This window comes from Seriola aureovittata, chromosome 6 (genome assembly GCF_021018895.1).
Source record: "Seriola aureovittata isolate HTS-2021-v1 ecotype China chromosome 6, ASM2101889v1, whole genome shotgun sequence".
NCBI classification, from domain to species: domain Eukaryota; kingdom Metazoa; phylum Chordata; class Actinopteri; order Carangiformes; family Carangidae; genus Seriola; species Seriola aureovittata.
Window position 1 is genome coordinate 18,462,194 of NC_079369.1, and position 16,255 is coordinate 18,478,448.

Here is a 16,255-nt window from a genome sequence, read left to right on the forward strand (position 1 = left end):
GAAGAGCCCTGTATACTGATAAGACTCTCTCTGCGTGCACACACATACACATACATATACACATACACAAACTGCACACATGCAGAATTCACAAAGGCCAACATGTGCTCAAGACTTACCAAATAAATCAGGACATCTTAATAAAACACCCATTAGAAAAGACAGCAGAGTCTCTGCAGCACTTAGCAGCAGTCAGTGCACAGGAAGCACAATAGCTTAATTTACTAAATAACCAGCGAACCTCAACGCTCACCACAAATGTCTGATTGACAAATAGGAGTTGATACTGCAGAATAATGTTCATCTAAAGTCTGATTCATTCCAGTACATTTAAGGCAGCGGAGCTCATATCTCGGCAGGCAGCAGCTCACGTCTTCAAGGAATCACAGATTTAAAGGGAGCTTTTAGTTTGTTTCTAGACATTTTTCGAGCTCCTGTGACACTTCACACACTTCACTTCACAGCTGTCACACCGAACAAACAACAAGAGCAACTGTGGCTCTATTTCCCTCAAAGTGGAAAAACATTATGATATGAAAATTAGGTGCGTCTCAGATGAATCGAACTCCAAGGATGATGAAATCCCTGCAGAGTCAGTACATCACCTTGATGGAGTTGGAGCGGCATTCTGGGCTCAGCACATTTCAGCAACAAATTCGGTTGGGACAGACTTTTCTTTCGTCTCCTTCTTCTTAAACCTTGTATCTGCAACATTTTGCCTTGAGGCAGAAAATATATTTAAAGAATATTTTTAAGTTCATCTTGGTGGGTCTATAAGCATCCTGAGGCTGCAAAAAAGCTGATGTTTGCGAGTGATTATATCTTATGTTGCATCTTATTGCAACACAGCATACTCTGATACACTATACTAAGGGCATTTTATGTTATATATTGATATGGGCCAGTATATTTAGGGCTCACTGATGTTTTTTCTCATTTGTATTTTCCAAAACTACCATCTACAGCTCCAAAGGTTTTCAGTTTTTCATGGTTTGTTTGTTTTTTTTTTTTACATTTAAATTACTTAGAGGTAACTTGTTTCCAGACGTCTGAATCACTCAATACAGCTCTTAATTTGTTTGGCAATTCAAATCAATCTCATTGACAACTGTTTTCATCAGCTGAAGAAACAATCGATCGGCCAGAACTTTGTTGGTGGGAACAGGAATGGAGACGTCATCTTCCTACATAGCTTGCAAATGACCTGACTGCACCCCCAAGGAACAGCAACAGAAAACACTGAAAACAGGGGATTTTTTTTTTTTTTACACAGGCATTTGTACATCAAATTACAGAAATAAGAAACTATTAAATCCACATATTTCTTTCATTGTTGTGAGAAGCATTAACTGCTCATTCTGTGTCAGCTGATTGATTTGCTTTTGATTGGTTTGGGCCAAAACCAAACAAGTATTATGTAAAGTATTATGATCAGATATGCTACAATGTGTTATGCCACAGCACACATTTAGTTAAACTGCACTGCATTACATTACATGTCACGCTATGCTATTATATCAAACAGCACACCGATATATTACATTATGTTTTATGATACATGTCACTATGTTTTGTTATGATTAAGTGTAAACTGTAAGCAACACTCTGTAGCACTCCATTATGTTAGATTATGGTGTGATACAATTTGCTGCACTGGACTGGACTGTGTTGATGTTTAAAAGCTTTTACACTTTCAATCATCAGCCTTTAATATTTTTACTGCTTTCCTTTGTCTCCATCCTGAAAGATATTTTGTTTGTAGAATTGAATTCATTCATGCTGTAAAACTACAGGTTTCACAGATGCTGTTTTTGGCAAATCAGAGGACTGAGAATATCTAAGTGAGCTACCGCCCTCTCCCCCTTTCTCCCCCTCTCTCCCTCTCTCCCTGATGGAGTGTCCCCTCCGGAGCCTCAGCCATCAGTCTTCAGGAGCATCTGAAGGACCTTGACTGCCTTGGAAGATTTTTACAAGATTGATTCTTTGGATTTTAAACTGCTCAGGCTAGGAGTCACTTTGTGTCAGTCTCTAGTCTCTGCTCCTCCAAACACACTAAAGCACCATCTGCCCTGTCACATAAAGGCCACAGGTTTGATCCTCACAGTGTGTCCTGCCAAAAAGGAAAAAAAAAAAAAAAAAGGTGTGTTTGAGAAAGACGTCAACCTGCTCACTCATCAGTCAAATGCTCGTAATGTCAAAACTGCCTGTGGTATCATCTGAGGATTTAGCAATTTTGTAATGCCAGATGAAGGATCATTAAATTAACTTTAAAACCCTTTAAAATCCCACTGAATCATAAGAAATGCTCAGTAGTCAAGCTAAGAGAAAGACGAAATGCCTGTTCTTCACCAAACAGCCCTAACCTGTAACTGCCAAAAAAAGTCACATTTTCAGAGATTAATGTCATTTTTAACTCATGCTAATGCAGTTCTGAAAACATACACCCGGATTTTACATTATACTTCCTGTTATACCATTCTGAGGAGCGACAGGAGCCTAAAGGTTACAGAAGTCAGCTTGTGACAAAGCCTTGCAAAGCTAGACTACATCATGAGGGCAATGGTTTTTACTTGGGTTGATGATCTGATTCAGATCCGGCTGATTGATTTTGGTTCCTGTTCATATGCATTTTATCCAATTTTGGTGATTCATGGGAAATGTATGAAATTGCTATCAGAAATCAATGGGCAGAATCAAAAAGCATATTCTTACTTAATCCTAAATTTTGCAACTGGTTGCAGATCAGAACTGGTTCGCCATACTCGTGTTTGCAAAACATGGTTTCAATGCATTTAGGAACCATCCCAATCAATTGTGCAAACCAGGTACCAGTTCAGTGAACACTAGGGAGCATGTGAACTATCACACTGACTCATCACCTTTTAAAACTTACAACTATCAGGTGTTATCAATGTAAAATGACAAATGATCCCGCTGCTGTGTGACCTGTGACCCTCAGAAAATTATTGGTAGATAGTTTAAAGAAACGATTGTCAGTCACCATGTTTTTGCAGTATTACAGTAAAACTAGAAGCAAGGCACTCAATATTGCTGTCACACCAGGTGACAGGATGTGTTCATGTCGATGTCTGATTGAAGGAGAGAGCTGTCAGTCAGCAACTTTTATCTGTGGCCCTGTCAGACAAATGTGAAAATTGTGGGCTGCCTTTGCAAGGTTACTACGACTATAGCTGGTTTTTCTGTTCACTGAAATGCTCTTAAGGCATGCACTGAACCCAAACAGCGCAAGACAGTACACGGCAATATATGTGAGAATGTGTAACGTTCATCTGCCCTGTTAAACTTACTATACTTCCTGTTCCTGTTCTAACTCTCTTCCGTTGCTGACAACTCCAGGTGTTGTCTCGGCAGCAGACTCAAATCCCAACTACACTGGCAATAATTCATGCAAAATATTTGAGCAAATATTATTTTGGAAAACCACCATTTTGTCATCAAAATCCACGGCTCTATGGCTGCTGTTGTAAGTGCAGAGAAAACAAGTGGCACATCCAAATGGGATTCATGGTCACAGCTGAAATGTAATTTGTCTAATCCTGTTATCTGCCGTTCCAAAGGCTTTCCTCTATCTGCTTCTTCTCCCTATCGTTTCTGTTGCAGCCCAGCGTGGGCGTCTGTGTGTGTTTGCATGTGTGTGTATATGCGTGTTTGTTTGCTTGCGTGGGTGTGAAGCAAACACAATTAAGGGGGTTGCTTTAGAAATCGTGGCATTTCTTTTTCATGAGTATTATTCACCGTAAAAGTAGAATCATGGGTAAAACATCAAAACAAAAAGAACATAATCTGTTAAAACTGCACTGGGAAACTTGACACGGTGGCTGCTCTGAATGAAATCACAGGATAACTGTTCAAACTATTTGATTTTAGTTCATGTTGGTAGGTGACAGCAACAGCCTGAGTATATCTCACTCATGTTTGGAGGTTGCAGTGCAGCTCTAACTGTAAACCCCGGGGAAATGCACTTTGCTCTCAAGTTTCACTCATTAGCAGTGATGTTATGAAGTGTCTTTCACTGGAAACATTTGTTTTACTTAAAAGGGTTATGCAACAAGTCTACAGCCACGCTAGCGGCTCTGTGCACAGCAGAGAAAGATGACAGGAAAATGCTCGAGAGACAGAGATGCAACAGAGGTTGGTGTCTTAACCCTAACATTAGCAATAAGCACAAAGTACAGCTGAGGCTGATGGGAATATCATTCATTTTTTTCCATAGATCAAAGCATTAGATAAATTGAAATTTTAACCTGATGATGGCACTAGAGGAAAAGTCACCAAATCATCCTAACAAGGTAATGAATGTTTCTAACAAATTTCATGACAGTGCAGATTTAGTGCAATACTTATTGAGACATTTAAATCAAAAGCCACAAATGTCAACTTCATGGTGGCGCTACAAGGAAAAGTCACAGGATCACCAAAGTCAGTAAGCTTCATCATCTGGGGAACACGAATGTCTGTTCAAATTTTCATGAAATTGACCCTTTTAGTTGTTGAGACAAATGGCGAAAAGTCATGGGATCATCAGTCAGCTTTATATCCAGAAACATGAATCTCTGGTGGCACTAGATGAAACGTCAGGGGATAACCAAAGACCTGGATTCATCCTCTGGGGACCATCATTGTCTGAACTAAATTTCATGGCAATCCATTCAATAGTTGCTGAGAAACTTTGCTCATATTTTACAGGCACAATAAAAATACCATCGGAACTGGAGGTGCCATTCCTTCCACCTGTTGGGGACAACACATTTTGTCTACTTATGTACGATTACCTTATAATCCTCTATATGATGTCATAAAGGTGGCCCAAAACGGCAATCAGAGTTTTGAGGGTTTTGCATGTGCATGTATCAACAACATTTTTTTGTTTGTTTAGGTTCTGTTTAGTAACTTATATTGTGTTGCAGGTGTAATAGGACACATGTGTGCTTACTTTATCCATCCATTATTACCACTTAACTATTACTATTTACTATGATTTACTATGTTACTATTACCCAATCAAAAACTGTACACTGTTAAAAAGTTATTCTATCCAGTTGTTTATTACAACATACAGTGCTGCATTCGTGCAACTTTTAGGCCCACTGGGAAACACCTTATGAAGAAGCAAACAAATATGTAAAAGATGAGATCTCACACACTCAAGTCCAAAGAAGGGCTCTCATCTTTTTCATCTTATGCCAGGAAAGCGGTGATAAAATTGATTACAGAATGACAAACCCCTTTTCACTATTTTACAGCTACAGGTTTTTAATAGAATAAGTACATTAACTTTCTGAATACGAACACATACATGTGACCTTGAAAACCTTCTTCATGTACTGAGGGACCCACAGGAACTCAACCAACCGTTATCCCATCTTCCCTCTTAAGCTGTCGCAGCAGTTACGGCCCAGTAGGCCAAGATTGATGACACTGAACATTTTAGTTCAATTACTTGATTTTGCTCGAGGTCATTTGGGGCAAAGAATGCAATGAATGTGAAGAACCACTCCCAAGAATGATCCTCTTGGCCCTATAAAAGCACATGATCAATACAGGCGGTAAAACAGCTTTGTCCCTGTGAGGATGGAGAGAGATAGGGCGACAGAGAGTTGGAGGACTGTCTGAGTCTTTCTCTCCGTCCAATCTGGACCATGTTCTGATGCCGTATATACTGCTGGCAGATTTATAACTGGTGTACATTATGCTGTTATGCAGGCTACTGTACTCCAGCCTGCCAGCTCCTGATTCAGCCTTTCTACACACTCGCTGTGACTCGAGATGTGGTGAATACCTTTACTCACATGGAAAGTGAAAGATTCATTACTCACGGTCCATCTGTAATTTTTATACACACGTCAAATTCAATTTCCTCCCTCTCCATAAAAGACTATCACCAGATATCCAGGCCAGTGGGATGGCTATGGGTCTCCCATCTGACTTCTGCTCTCTGTGGTTCTCCGGCACTTTTACTGCTGTTACAGCCATGTGTACTTCTGCTACTGCTGCTTCCATGACAACTGTACTGTCATAGGACTTCAAATGGACTTCAAGATGACTAAAATAATCTAGGAGAGCAGATGCCCCCAACTGGATGAATGACTGTTGGTATCAAAGTGGGATCAAACAACATACATAACACAAAACGGCATATTTTTTTTCCAAATCTGTCAGCTCAGATCACATCAGTGAAAGCATTACTAGTGTCTGGGAGGGATTTCTGGTATGTCCATTAAAAACTACACTGTGCACAAACCTGCAGCAAAGAGATCATAAACTACAACACCCAGGAAGATTTGCTCAAACATGGTTCATTTCGTTGTGATAATTAAATAACAACAAGTGACTGATACTCTAGCCTAACTCTCAAAGTTTACGTCCGCACAGAATGAATACAACCCATTTTTAACTCAACAAAAGATGGTGCACTGTTTTATCTGCTATAGCTGCAGCAGTGAAGCAGTGGAGCAGCGTACAGTACACTTCCCAGGTTAAAATGTGTGGAACAGTACGAATATAGAGTCAGAAATATAGTCAGAAAGCTCAATCCATTTTTCCCCAAGATGAACTTGCCCAAACACACTTACATATTAAACAAATGTAGACACAGCAGCCTGCAGCGATGCTCAGCAAACATGGAAGGTAAAGCTGCACTACTGCTGCCTGTTGCTTGGTTCAAACAAAGGCCTATATCTATCTGTGCCGATTTGGGTTCACAGTGACAATCGCTGCTATTCTACACATCTCCATTCTTTAAATGCTTCCTGAGTAGGGTTAAATATCTCACCAGCACCATTACTAACCCCAACTTGGAAACAGGAAGTAAACAAGTGAACCCAGTGGACAGGGGGAACACAAACACGGAGCAGTTACACAATGTGAGAAGGGCACTGAGTTGTAGTAGCACTTTCAGCTAACAAAAATCTTAATGTATTGCTCTTATTCGATGCGATCGCCTGCAACAGTGGAATTGACATCATTTCAAACATGACCACGCACTGAGAACAACATTACGCGTTGAAGCAAAAGGTCAAACCCCACACAGCTGGTCATTGATCTGCTGTAGACATAATCAAATCACAAAATAAATGTCCAGCACACTACACTTCAAAATGATACACTGAGCTCAGCAGCTGTACATGTTATACTAATCTTTGTTGCATACTGTATACAACATACTTTAACATTTTATACACATAAGAAATTATACAATACAGTCAGAAATGTATCGGAAAAAGCTGTGTTTTTTTCTCAATGTTTAATACTCACTTTTTTGGGGTTTTTCAAGATGTATCTGGAGTTGTTGTTTTTTTTATAATGTGTTTCCAGTTGTGGGCAGCTCCTTCATTTCATTAGTGCATTGCTTTGTGGGACAACAATGTTTTTGTATGCACAACTACTCTTTACTACACTTAATTCTGTCACTTTTCCAGTGCAAATACAAAAGCAAATTGAGAACCTGCTAAGAATAAGCTCGCACAGTAGTATGGAATTGAGACACAGAGATTGTCTACACCTATTTGCACTTGGCACAAGGGTAGGAAACAATCTGGACAGGTTGTGGGTCACTTGCAGGACGAACACACACACTGTTAAACATTCAATCACAACCAAAGTTAAGATTCTTTGAGGAAACAGTTCTAACCACAGGGATACTGACTCACTTCAAACAGGAAGGCTTGAATTGATTCTCCAGTTAATTAATGTTCAGTTCAGACAGATTCACAGAGGAGAACTTCAGCAGGAAACAGACCTGACATTAAACATGCCTGCAGCTCCACGTCCCCCCTGCTTTACGAGGATTGCAGAGGTTTCATTATAGCTGCTCAGCTCCTCCCCTGCTGTCCTGCGATATGCCAGCTTCTCTTTCACACTTGGCAGTAGTGCAGCATCGCTGAATGCACACCCAGTATAGAGGAAGCTGTAATTACTGTACCTCCATTCTGCTGGTCAGCACGACAGTCTCATAAAAGGAAATGAAATGGTCCAGCTTCTATCTTTGAGGGAGTAATGTACCACGAATATTACATTAGCATACATTCACATGGACATTTTATCTGTGACAGTTAGTGAAGTGAGGGAGCGCAGCCACAGAAGGCAGGGCACGCGGGAAAAAAAGGCCTGGATGCAGAGATGCCTTGCTCAGGAGCAAAAGAGCAGAAGGGGAGGGTCCAGCGAGGTGTAAGCTTTCTCTTGGGACATCCTTGTTTTCCCATGAGGAATTACACCACCAAATTTTGAATTAGTCATTTTCCTGTGGACTGATGCATTTTACCACTGTGACCAACATTTCGAATTCTTTGGAAGTGGATTTTCACAGCTCATTCCTCCAGGGATCAAACAAACTTTACTATATTTCGACTTTTATGCTTCGAATACTAAAGTGACTGACATCAAGGTCAGTCAGGTGAGGTGAGGCAGAACTATAAATATAAAACAGAGCAGCCATGATCAGTCTGTCAACACTTCAGTCTGTAAAGCCGTCACACTAGCAGTCAAGCCTTTGCCAACCTTTCCCTCAGCCGTTAAAATGAATAAATTAGAAATAAAACTAGCGTGAAAACCGTCAGCCTGACATTGAATGAGCAGATATGAATTTCAGTGTGATGCTCGGGGCTATTTCAACACATCGCTGTGCAAAATATTGTACCTACTGTATGACCTTCCGCTTACAGAACTGTAACTGAATCCACTGTGCCATCCTGGCAGCAGCCAGGGAGACACACTGAAGAGGAAACGCTTCCAGGACAAACAACAAGTCCCATCTCCTCTCATCTCTCTGCATTAGTTAAGTTGTGGCTCTCTTCTAATTGTTGATGAAGTTTCTGCAATAAACTGATTGGTGAAACTCAGAAGTGTTTGATTCGCACACCTGTCCATAACCAACAGAGGGTTTAAAGACCCGTCCTGAGTAAACTATTAACCTGTTGCATATGGTATGTCTCCAGTCATACTCCAGTCCAGTGTTTTCAGGTGCCATAAGAACTAATAGAGGCACGACTTGGAAAAATGCTTTAAATCTCCAGCATAATGAAAGCAGCAGGGAGCAGATAAAAGACACAGCAGACTCAGCAGAAACCCCTCAACCTTCCCACACACCCATTACATCTTGAGAACATCAGAACCTTTACATGAACAGCAATCAGTTTAAGATTAAAGGGGTATAGCTTTACATGGTTCCAAGTAATTTGTGGTCTCTGTAATATCTACACGCACTTCACCATGTTGCATATGAATGAAAAACTTTTTCCTGATATCTAAAAGCATTTACTTGCCCCACATAATGAAAAGCTATTATGACAACCCTATTAGATAGACTCTCAAGTGTTTTTAAGATGAATTGTGGATGCGCACGTTAAAGATACCTTCTCTTACGAAATGCATGTTAGCCAAGGGATATCTTAAGATAATTTTGTTGGTTTTCCAAAAGGTTACTCATAAAATTTGTATTTTCTTTCACATGGTAGATAGATAGATATTAAAGCCACATATAACATGTAAAATATTTAGCAAAAAAAGTATTTGCACAAAAGTAGCAAGTTATATCCAGTACTGACTGACATTTATAAAGACATTTTAAGTCAAGTGAAGTAATAATTATGCATGTGAAAACTGAAGGGGTCAGACTGGAGTGAAAACAATCATATATCATAATGACGATATTTATCATTTCCAAGGTGAAAATTTTGGCATCAGCAGAATTACAGTTAAATCTCAGCTGTGACATGTTTTATTCATGGTGAAAACATATTTTTGCACATATTTCTTCTACATTCACCTCAGGTCACAGGAATATTATCTGGGTCACGTGACCTCTGACCCTCTTCCTTATTGCAGCTCAGTGTGGGTACAAATCAGAAAGAAACTGCTTACTGCAAGTGTAAATGTTGCATTGAAGCTTCAAGCACTGCTTGCGTAAGAGGGGTGCTACAGGACAAGTTCAAATAATGATGAATAAAACAAGTTGGGGAGCTGGTGGATAGTGACGACAAAGGGCTGAAATTTCATGAAAGATGTTTTAGGATAAAAATAAGGAGGTCTGTGCATGAACAGTGTGAGTGTTTTCTAAGCAGGAAAAGGTTTACGCTACAATCTGGAAGTAATTTATAAGTAAGGGTGTGAAGGTCATGAGAGGTGGATAAGTGATATTGATCTCCAGCTCCAGTGACCTTAGTTTTTTCTTTCCCAACTTAAAATATTTATAATGTAAAGGAAGTATTCCTTAAACTAAGACAAAGTCATGCTTATGATACATTTCCTTTTTTGCTTTTGTTACACAATTATTATCAATGTTTATACCAGGAAATCTGTGGTTCAAAGTCACAACATTTTAGGTGACCGGTGATTTGGGGGAAATATCATTATCACTTACAGCGCCAAACTGCAGAGCGTGTGTGTGTATAGTGTGTGCTCATGTTCCTTAATGTCCATTTCTGTCTTTGTAAATGTTCAGAAGACTGTATTTGTCTGTTTGTGTCTGAAGCCGCGTATCTAGCTGTGTGAGAGTACGTAAATGTCAAAGACAATTGTGTCATTTTAAGGGTGTCATAGTGTGTGCGTATGTTTGTCAGTCTGATTATGTCTGGAAGTATGTCTGGAAGTGTGCACGTCTGTATATGTGTGTCTGTGTGTGTGTGTTTTTGATGAGTCACCACGGATACAGCAGCCAGCAGCAGTAGAGCTACGTTTGCAGATAACAGCGTTTCTGTTCCAGAGGCCTCCGGCTCTGCCAGCAAGCCTTCCTCTCAGTGGCCTCATCCTCACCCAGCCTGGCCACACTTCAGAGCTGCGTTCACATCCACACGCCACACATCACCTTGCACAATGCCACAGTGAGAATTGTCATCCCAGCTATACTTGACTGAAAACGATACCTGCTCATATTCATGAGCCTGCAGGAGATTTAATAGAAACTATACAACTCAGTGTTTTCTTGCAGGTTCATAGATTCAAACTGGGTGTCTAAATATCCACCAAACTGGCCAGAAAAACAGGGCGACTATCGGTAAGAACATACTGTTTTGTGGCTGTAGGTCAGTAAAATGACTAAATGCAATGCAAACACAAAACATAGGAGGTTTGGAGTAACACAGCAAATCATCACTACTACTACATCACCATAACCATCCACCCCTTCCTGCCTTTTCTTCCCGTGTTCTCATTATTGTGTACTATGAAATAACAACAACAAACTTGAATATTTTATAGGTGAAAGGCTTCACTTTTTGGCTCTTCGTCCATAGCATCTAACCAAATGAGGAGTTATAATTTTCAGCACAGGTAGCCTGGACCTTAACCACCTGCTGGATTTATTATTATTTCATCATCATCTATGCAAAAACTTCAAATGTATATTTGATGCTGATCTTGCATCAACTCGCAACACACTGGTAAGTAAACAGCCATTAATGCTATCGTTAACTATGTAGCAATAGCAAAACTTACAAGTAGCTCCTTTGAAAGTAGTATCAAGATAATATATTGGTGTTGTTTAGAAATATTAGCCAGGCTCAGCAAGATAAAGAAATTGTGTGCACCTGGGTCACTTTCATTGGAACAAATGGATTCTTCGTCCTTTGTTTGAGATAGCCATGGGTAAAAGCAGCTGATAAGATAGCTTGTTCTCTCCTGCCAGAAAACAGCCACCATGTGGAGATTCAGATCGATTCTAAAATTTGAGTTTGTTGTTCATGGACCTTAAACCTTAAGATGATGTGGTCTGACTGTTTGACTGACGCTGCAGTCAAGACACTGGACTTTAGCTTCATGTCCTGATAATGCTGCAGTGCAGTTTGGACACAGCTTGTCTTACCTTTAATGTGTGACTACAGTAGATTCGACTCGCAACTGCATGGCATGAAATACCGATCCTGCAGCCAGAAAAACCTTGAGGGCTTTTCAATAATTCACACAAACCACTCCTGAAACACTGAAACACTTTTCCCATCCCCGGGTAGTTTGAGACCCTCCCCACCCACCTCAACCCCAACCCAACACACACACACACACAGATATATGTACACCACTACCACAACCTAAAACCACTACTCCATGCATGTTGTCCCAGAAAATACATTGAGTGGAGTATCAGCAGGAGGAAGCGAGTGTAGGCTGAGTACGGTAATCTGCCTCCAGAAAGCAAGAGAGACAAAATCTATGTCGCACAGACCTTTCCCACACTAACAATGGCTTTAACTTGGATTAAAAAGGGCTCATTTAAATTCCACACAACCCAGAGCAGGTTTAAGTCTGTACTGATGGGACTCTCTTTTGGCAGCAGAGGCTTTATTTTAATTACAGTATGCCTTGTGTCACAACAAATCCCACTAACCTTCAGATGAATCTTGTGTGGACATGATGCAAGATTGTTGGTCACAATTAACAGCAAACATGTGCTTCACTGGGTGACTTAATTTTGACCAGCCTGCCTTGCTCTCCAGTGAGGTTCTTTAATGTATTTTTCATGACTCAGATACTTTATCTGTGAATAATATAAAACTTTTAAAATACAGACGTTTCTACAAGGCCAGCCCACAGAGACGGCAATACTCAGACACAGCTGTTTTGCAGTATCGTAGTGGCAACTTTTCCAATGCTTAATAACATATAACACCTGCAGGCTGATAAGGGTGTATGTGACTAATGCATCGCTGGTGTCAGGTCAAACTGTGACACCGGTCAGTCAGTTTCTCCAGACGTTTTGAAAAAGGGTTCATCAGTTCAAATAATGTCAATGTTCTATGTATCGCCAACACTGATGATAGAAATGGTCTCCCAGGGACGATTTGTCCGGGTTAATAAGGGCGCTTAGGCTAACTGTTTCCTAAATTAACTGAGGACGATCAAATATTTAGTTTCCCAGCCGGAGAGGCTCTTACAGAACAACTTAGCGCTGACAGGCCAAATGTTGCAAGCAGCTAGTTGTATTTTCTCACAGTGTTTTGAGCTGTCGGCACAACACACCATTATACAACCTGTGTATTAAATACATTTTGTCTGTTGCTGCTGTGGTAGCTGTGACAGCCCTGACTGCAGACTCCGCTGGGAAATCAGCCCACTTCCTGTTGTATCATAGGCGCTCGAGGTGGAGGAATTAAGAAGTGTGTGTGCATGCGTGTGTGTGTACTGTGTGTGTTTGTGGCGGGGTGGAGACAGGAGGATATACAGAGGCTGCTCTACAGTTATTTAGTCACAGCCTCCTCTGTGAGAAATGGGTCAGAGCAGCGCGGCACCTGCTGCTGGGTGTTGATGTGGGAAATCAATGCACTTCTTGCACTGTACTTTAGCTGACGTGTGCACGTAGTGAGGGAATATTTAACCTGGCAGTGTTTTTTTTTTTTTGTCTAATATGAACATGTTTGCCCATGAGGAAAACAGTAGTTTGTACAAAAGGCTAAGTTAAAAAAAAAAACATACAAAACATTTTGTCGTACAAGACAGTCTTATTTTGAAGCCCTAAGGCAATGTTACTTTCTCCACAATTCCTGCTGGTAATGACAGAATTTTACTCTCCAGCTTCATTGCAGAGACGAACAAAGACAAAAAAAGATGCAGTGACACCACCTCACACAGCTTCAACTGCATGAGCAACTGCAAGCAGTTAACAGAGGATTTATACACACCAGGTTTATGTCTACAAAACACTAATTTACAAAAATGGGAAAAAATAAATAAAACAGGATTAAAACAAATAGAATTTTTCTTTGACTCCAGAATATCCACTGTATGTATATAAAAAAAATTAAAAAATTAAAAAAAAACAGCCAACAATGGGAGTAGCCAATATACAGTATTGACATCATTTAAACAGCAAGACAAATGCAAGAAGACAATGTTGGTGGAGTGCGGCTGGGTGACATATTGACAGATCAATATTGGAAGGTATGACTGGATATAACCTGTGATTTAATTTACTAATACACCTAAAAATGTGTCCACTTGTAGTCTGAATTATTATAAGTCATATAAACTGAACAGTAAGAGAATCTTTTTGTTTGGTCACCATATTCCCATTAACATGGTAACTGTCACATTATCAAATGTACAATAAGGTGAGGCACTTTGAACCAAACTGTTTTGAAACACCAGCAGCACCACTGGGATGTGAACCTCTCTAACTCCAGCGGTGTGAGTGCTTCGCTGAATCCACTGAGACTCAGGACCGGCCCCTCACCTTGTGCCCTCTCTCTGTCCACCACGCTTCTTTACTGTATATGATTTAAATAAAGGGGACCAAAGTGAGCATCCAACTCCTGACCACTACAGTCACGGCCTTGCTCTACAAACCATCTTTGCTATATGAAATGATGCGGTCAAATGCCAGCAGCAGCAGGCCACCCAGACCGGACTGTGTAAAAGATAATCACAGCAACAGCAAAATGGCAAAAAAAAAAAAAAAAAAAAATCCCAAGACTCCAGCTCTTGTTGTCCCTGGCAGCCTTACACACACATTTCACGTTGAATTAAAAGTGAAAGGACATCTGAAGTCACACATTTCTGTGCTGGGCAATGTGACATTTTCGCCACTGTAACTTGAGTGAGGGCCACTTCCTCACATCAAAGGGTCCGAGGCAGAGACATGTCTACAACTACAAGCATTTGAATCCAGAGTCTGAGGAACTGGAAACGTTTTTCTCGCGGGTAACAAACAGAAACTGTGATCCCATCTGCCTCATTTCATCAGTGCACATACCTGATCTCGTTACATGGTCCGTTTGTCCAACTCGGGCTAATCCTGTGGAGTTTGACCATGAAAAGCCACCAGCATTCCTATCGGTGCGGGAGGAGAGCGGAGGAGCGCTGAGCATGGGACTGCGGCGGAACTTCTCCAAGGATGAGCCCCGAGTCCAGAGCGCACAACGCCGCCAGAAAAACCCAACGCTCCCGCCTTGGGACCAGCAGACTAGAGGTCAGAGGGACGGCAGCAGAGCAAGCCACAACCGGAGGACACCGATAAACGGATCATAGTCACGGTGCGACAACAGGAGCAAACACACAGGTAAAGGACGGCGACAAGGCTTCGGATCAGGCGCCTTTTACGCGCATGTAACCTGTGAAACCGCTTTAACCTTCACACACAAACGTGGTCTTCTCGGGACACCAAGGGGGCAATCACAGAAATTCAAACGAACACATCCAACAAGTGAGGGACGAAAATGCGAAATGACGGAGTCCGCTGCTGGGCGGACTGGGAGGAGGAGGTGGGAGGAGAGGAGCCGCCCCGAATCACACACAACATCCTCCCTGCCCAGGCAAAGGACTTGATATGGTACATTTAAGAGAGGGACACTATAAAAAAAACAAAAAACAAAGGCCTGTATGTGGAAACACATTGTTGTTCCTAGAGGAAATATCACTAAGATATCATAAGAAGTAGGACGGAGTAAGGTCCCTACACATTTGTCAATTGAGTTTGTGGCAGAAAATTATAGGAGGTATGTCACTGAGACTTTAGATCACACAGTATAAGGTACAGTGCCACCTCTTGTAATCTCCTAATGTGCATCATATTAGGAATAAATGAAGATAAATGCCAAAAAATACAACAAAAAAAAAAGCCACTGAACGCAGACATATGCACTAACATATCTGGGATTATAAAGTCACTGCTGATCACTACAGACACGTTAGCTGAAGAAAGTAATCTGAACATTACAGTGATGGTCGGTTCGGGATGTTTCCATTAGAAAAAGGAAGCTGGGTAATGTGGTTGCGCCCTGCACACAGTAAATAAATGCAACAGTAACCCCCATCCCAACCCACCCCACTCCCCCACCAGCCCAAACACAGACCACTGAGCTACAGTAATTGATTTGCCCTCAATCACTGGTCCCTTAATCTACTTACTGTTGCAACCAAGTCCACGCAAAATATCTACGGAGATGGAAGGCTTGGCTGGCCGAACAGGGCTGTGCTGCACCACAAAACTGAGACACTCACAGATTCAGAGCACTGAAAGAGCCGAGAAGATGCGGGTGATGGAGTAAGTTAGGGAAATTCCTTTTGGGGTTCACGCAACACCACATGCTGCAGTATTTGAAAAGCTTCAACAAAGAAGATCAGGTTGAGAGAGGTAAAGAGAGCAGACAACCCTTTATTTAGTAAGACATGTTGCAAAAGAAGTGCTCCAACGAAGAGAAATTAAAGTGGTTCCACTTTCATGAATCTCTACCCTGAAGATGACCAGATGGGTTGAAACCTGTTCCTTTTTTCTTATTTAAGAAGTCTGTGCTTTCTGATGTCTTTTGAA

General features: G+C 41.1%; 1 protein-coding gene across 2 annotated transcripts in view; it reads right to left on the reverse strand.

Moving 5' to 3' along the window:
• Nucleotides 1-16,255, reverse strand: part of fam163ab (family with sequence similarity 163 member Ab) — a 23,828-nt gene extending 7,573 nt beyond the window's left edge. For both annotated transcript variants that reach the window (XM_056377952.1, XM_056377953.1), the window contains exon 1: nt 14,699-16,255. The gene's annotated coding sequence lies outside the window, so the exon portion shown is untranslated. The remainder of the gene's footprint in view (nt 1-14,698) is intronic.